Source organism: Podarcis cretensis (genome assembly GCF_951804945.1).
Source record: "Podarcis cretensis genome assembly, chromosome: 4".
Lineage (NCBI taxonomy): Eukaryota > Metazoa > Chordata > Lepidosauria > Squamata > Lacertidae > Podarcis > Podarcis cretensis.
In genome coordinates this window covers 70,542,774-70,548,959 of record NC_137173.1, presented here as the reverse complement: position 1 = coordinate 70,548,959, position 6,186 = coordinate 70,542,774, and the positions used below count along the sequence as shown (strand labels likewise).

The following is a 6,186-nucleotide window of genomic DNA, read 5'->3' as shown; positions in this document are numbered from 1 at the left end:
GGCCCCCCTCCTCTGGCAATCTGCACAGAATTTTGCTTATTGGTTGCCATAAATTTGATTTTAATTAATTTTTATAATGAAATGTTTTTAGAATCATTGGATTATCTTGATTGTTGTTAGCCGCCCTGAGCCCAGCTTCGGCTGGGGAGGGCGGGATATAAATAAAATTTTTTATTCTTCTTCTTCTTATTATTATTATTATTATTAAAGGTCCAAAGCATCATGACAACATTAGTTTGGGGAATGCTGCCCTGAATACTCATTTTGTGGGCTCGCCCTGAGGGAGTTTAGCTTCTATTGTACATCTGGTGGCTAAACCAATAGCAGTCAAAGAAGCCATAAGACCACCCTTTTTAGTGCACACACACTGTACCTTAAAAGCACATTCCAAGCACAATCGTCATCCCCACCCCCAAGAATTCTGGGCACTGTAGTTTACGCCTCACAGTTACAATTCTCAGCAACCTTGTGTTTTGAATGTGTGAAGTTATAGTGCGTACACAACCAATATCTGATACCAGAGCATATCAGGCAGTGATATTACTAAAAGGGTGGACAGATGACACTGAAGAGAAGGGGAAGGGAAGAAAGATTGTTAGGAGGAACACTTGACACTTGCAGCCTTTTATTGCCAAGTTGCATAGATATGGGAGCAGTGGTATGGTTAAGAAAAGAGAGCCACTTCCTATTCCAATTCTCTCCAGCCAGAGCTCAGCCAGCACAGATGGAAGGATTTTTGCTCTTGAAGGGTTAGTTTGTGTCCTAGATTCCATCCTCCTTCATCTGGGTGCAAGGGTCCTCCTTGTCTGCTCTATTTTAGCTTACTCTTGTCTGACTGTCACATTTTGTTTATTTGGTCATCACAAAAATTGCATTACAGTACGAGCTCAACTTTTCAACTCACAAAGGGTGTGACACATGGTGCCAGTTTTGCTGTATACATTTGTTCCATATATTAAATCCAGCATTCCTAGATTGTTTAATGGATTCATCTCTCCCATATATATTTTTTATATTTCAGTTTCAGTGGTTTGCTATTCCTGAGGGACTGAACAACGAAGCCAGATGAGGCCGGATCAGAAATAAAACAAGACCATTTCCAGAGTGAGAATATTTTTATTTTGAGGATTTGTTATTTTATTAGATACAAATTCTGTCAGAGGGAATAATGTACTTTCCACATCTCTAAAGCAATTCCTTTCACCCATTTGCCAACTCCAGTGTGTGTGGAGAATGCAGTGCATGGCTTTAAAATATTAACGGAGTTATTTACAAATTACCTCCAGCTAGAAATTAAAACAGAGAGAGACATATCTTTCCTTCAGGACCAGCCCTATCACTGGGCAGAGTGAAACAACTCCCTCAGGTGACAGATTCTTGGGGACTAACATTCCCCTAAACTAGCCTGCTTTCTTCATATGGAGTGGAGGATTCTTTCCCATTTCCAATGTTGATGTAACTACAAGTCTAGTTAGCTTGTGCATGTGGAAGGAGAGGGCACCATCAGGTAGCAAAATGTCTTGGACCAGCCCTACTTTGCTTTGGTTTGTTTGTTTGTGTTTGTTCCAAACGAGTTCATTCATAGATCTTTGGTTGGCTCAGTGGAAATGGGTTTTTCAATGAGTTGGTAGTCCTGTGTCTAGGCCATATCACTTCACATGGGAGGCAAACATGATTGAACGCTACTTGCATGCAGAATAAAAACAGGTCTCATACAGTAACAGAGTTGAAAGGAGCACCAAAGATCTTCTGATTCAAACCTCTACCATGCCAGAATCACAGCACCTCAGGGAGAAGAGTAGGGCAGCAAAGGATGAGAGCTTGGAGATTTCAAAGCAGACTTCAGGGGAAAGAGGCAAACTGGATATAGTAAAAGGACATTGCAGGAAGCTGGGGCATAAAACAGGAGACACAACCAAGGGCAAGAGTGGCTAAGATGAAGTACAGACTTGTATTAACAACTTGACGTATGGTTGTCATACATATAGCATGTACTTGTAATGCAGAAACATTCATATAGGAGAGGACACATAGGATGCCTTCTCTGACAACACAACCCTCACTAAGCATTCACTGTGGTATCAAGTGGAAAAGAGGAGCCCAAAAAGACACCAGGCAACTGGTAAGCAGTACTGGAAGGTCCTTCATGAAGTGAACCACACATCCTTCAGCTGAGGAGGGGACTATTTTAACTAATTTTTATTTGCATTTTATCTTGCAGACTTCTACATGATTTTATCTTGATAGCATAATAAACCTTGACATCCAGGACACATCAAACCATGTTTTAAGAATTCTCATTCTCATTGTTTCTTTTTTTAAATCTCTAGTTACCCTTTTAATTTTTTAACAATTCCTTTGAGACTTACAAAGGTCTCCAAAGCATTATGCTTTCTTGGCAGGAAATTTTGCCCTGACTCCCCCAGCTCCAGTTTTAAAATAACACTGATACTTTTCCTGCTGTTAAAATGTTCCTCTTAGGTTTCTGCTATTTTCCAGTCATGAGTGACACTAAATGGGGTCTGCTTATAAAAACCATTATTTTACTAATATTCAGCCAGTCATTCATGAAACTTTGGCTGAAGCTGTTTCAAGATCCCAAGGCCTTTTGCTGATGGTTCGTTCCAATTTAGTCACTGGTTTATTTTCTTTGTTAAGAAAATACCATTATCATTCTTAATGCTAACTTCCATGTGTCTAAAGGGAATTTATCTAGAATTTTCTTCTGTATGATGATGACCTCTGACAGATTTACAGAAGAAGTATGCCTGTTCCAACCAGTGCTATTGCTTTTTTTTGTGGACAGAAATCAGCTGCCTTTAAACATATCTCTCTGTCTGATCCAGTTACATGCAAATGTTCAGTGTCAAAAACCAAACTGACCAGCTAGGACTTAGTCAACTCTTCTGCTCTTTGGTTAAACGTTTTCAGGAGAAAGCAAGTATACAGCACTCAAAACTTGCAAGTGAATTTCCTGTTATACAATAAAAGCTTTCATGAGTGTATTTCATTACAAGCCTGAAATTTCAATTAGGCTTTGCCAAATAGAGAGAGGAAACTTTACTCAGTCAAGACAGAATGTAGTTTCTTCCTCAGTGACAGGGTGAGGTTGCTGTTTTGCTAAAATAGTCTGCAACATGATATTGGTGCATTAGCCGATAGATTAAAAACAAAAACAACAAAGTGCTTCTACAAACCTAGCAGACTGAAAGCATACCAGTGCAAGTAGACAAATAGGTACCTCTGCAGCAGGAAGGTAAATGGCATTTCCGTGCACTCTGGCTTCCGTCATAGAAGGCCCTGCACTTGTCTTTGCTTTGGGATTTCCATTGTATGTAACAGTGACGTTAAACAGCAGTAGTTGGTGGCACAAACTGCTTTGTGATGATATATACAAAATCTGAAAAAGGGAGCAAGGAAATGCTTTTCCACAGCAGACAGAAGATGATATTTATTTTCAATATTCACCATAGATGGCCACAAAGTGGTTTACCTAGAAATCAAGGAAATATCCCATTAATCAAAAGAATGCCGTATTTAAAACAAACACAAACAAAAGCCACATATAAAACCACTAGTCAGGGCAGTCAATTAATATTGAATTACATGTTGCATTTATCCACATGTGTCCTTGGCAGTAGTTCAAACTAACAAACATCTCAAGAAGCATACAGAAATCTACAATGGTTATCTATCTATCTATCTATCATCTATCTATCTATCTATCATCTATCTATCTATCTATCTATCTATCTATCTATCTATCATCTATCTATCTACTCAGCAATGGCCCTTCCCTGCAGTGCACATGCTCAGTACAGCTGAACTGGAATATAGGAGCTGGGTTTTCTTTTGCAAGGTTTTCGAATGTCCTTCCACTTCATGACAATAATATAAGAAAATGTTGTGAATCATAAATAATGATCAGGTTACATACTGGTGCACAATGCAAGAAAACATTACTGGCTTAGGACTGGCTTCAATCCTGTTTTCTACCTCTGTGGAAAATGCTTCCACATGTCTATGGAGGAGGGGGGAATACTTGATTCTTGCAAAAGATATTTGTTGTATATAGGGTGCTACTTTGGAGTTGGCACAGGAGGGAAAACTGGAACACACCCATGCGTGAACAGAATGCTGCCTATATCACTTTAGATCCAGCTTACTCGCATCATTGGTAAGCAAGAATGCTAACTGCTTGCAGCTCTATACAGAGATACTACGTGATTGAGTTTGACTTGGAATATTCTGCAGTCCATATTTCATTTGTATATATGTGTGTATGTCGCCTTACAGAGCAAAATATGATGGCATTACTCAAAAGGCCAGACTGTCCTGGGGCCTCTAACTTAATCTGCAGTGGCCTTAACCTGCAGTGAAACCTAGATAAATCTATTCAATATTAAATATTAGCCAAAGGGCAAGAATAAAATCACATTCAGATTTATAGGAGCCATCGTCCAAAAGTTTTTTTTTGTGTGTTTTTTTCTTAAAAGTTAAATTAAGGAGAGTTGATTTATGTCTTGCAAAAATATTCTCTTCCCAAATGATCCCCTGAAGCAGCAGTCCTTTAAACAGAAGTGCAACCTGAATTGACCTCAAGCTGTAATAATCTTTATTTAGAAGGCAAAGAAGAATTTCATCAAAGGAGTCACATTCACTATGAAAACTTGAGCCATAGATCAAACCAAGAAAGGTCCAGTGTACTTAATAATCCTGGAATAAAAATTAAAACAGAAGTGTTCCCTAAAGGAATTGAAGCTAGTGAAATTTCCATTCTGGACATAGAGAGTTCTTCAGATCTCTTCCATGTTCCAGTTCTGTCTTGTATACTTATTGCCGAATGCCACCCCAATCGCTGGGTGGTGCTTGATTCCAGAAGTCCAAGGCACTTCTCAGGGTTCGTGTTTCCATTTGGAATAACACAGAGACTGTGTTGTCATTATGATGTATGATTTATTTACACATATATACAACCTGAGCCTACAATGGAGGGGTTCACAGCATTAACACCCCCCAAAAGGTCTTGTTTCTCCCATAGCCCACAGCCTTGGATTAGAACAGAAATCAAACATTACTCACAGATGTTGCTCTGATTCTCTCTCCAGCTCACTGCTTTACTTCTTGGTCACATCATTGCAATTCAATGCTAAACTCTGGCTTTGTCCCAGGTTTGGATGAAACTATGGCTTTGTTCACAGTGGTGCAGCAGGAGGGCCAAAGGAAGAGAAAGTGGTTTCAGTCTCCTCACCAGAAGCCCACCTTGAACCCTCACCCACCATACCAAATTAGTGTAATTTATTTTGCTGTCCACATTAATGTTTAGGATTTACCGTAATACTCTAAAATAATCATCTAGGTCCTGTCATAATCTAATGGTCTGGTGCCATCACTATCTGTTTCTTAGTCACCAGTCGAAGTTCTTCTTCATCCAGGCCTATGGACCTTAATCTTCTGCTTCTCTTTCCATGATATGGGGTAGAGTTGGATCTCCTGTTCCTGAAGATGTCTGATCTGGCCACAGTTGCTCATGCCTTACTTACATGCCATTAAGATTACTGCAACATGCTGCCTTTGAAAAGTTCTCAGAAACCTCAGCTACTAAACCACTATGGAATCTTTATTACCCTGTCTAGCCAATTAGTTATCATTATGTACTAGTCAACGTGACCTTACTATGGATAAAAACACTGAGTGTCATTTCACTGTTTCTTACTCAGACTTGTTCTGTTGCATCACAATAAAGGTAAAGGTAAAGGTACCCCTGCCCGTACGGGCCAGTCTTGACAGACTCTGGGGTTGTGCGCCCATCTCACTTAAGAGGCCAGGGGCCAGCGCTGTCCGGAGACACTTCCGGGTCACGTGGCCAGCGTGACAAAGCTGCATCTGGCGAGCCAGCGCAGCACACGGAAATGCCGTTTACCACGATTATTGTGTATTCTGGTCATGCCCTTTAGTGTTTGCAGCCCAAACTTGGCTTTTGTTCAACTTATGAATTTAATAAGTATTCCTTTCTGTTCATCCCACCTATGAAAGAAAATACTAATCAATGCCAGATTCTGTCCATTCTTTCGTCACTTTCTCTTTCCCATCTGTTCTCACCTGCCCAAGAATGACTTCTGCTCAATTGCATGCCCACTAGGATTCCCAAACTCTTGTAAAAAAATTAAATAGGGACATGCCCCG

At 40.0% G+C, this 6,186-nt stretch overlaps 1 long non-coding RNA gene across 1 annotated transcript; it reads right to left on the bottom strand.

The window, feature by feature from the left end:
• Positions 1–3,424: 3,424 nt before the first annotated feature.
• Positions 3,425–5,707, bottom strand: LOC307214033. Its single transcript, XR_013837844.1, has 2 exons — positions 5,083–5,707; positions 3,425–3,493 (listed from the first exon to the last, which is right to left on the bottom strand). It is a non-coding gene; the product is annotated as an uncharacterized lncRNA (long non-coding RNA).
• Between the last annotated feature and the right edge of the window lie 479 nt (positions 5,708–6,186).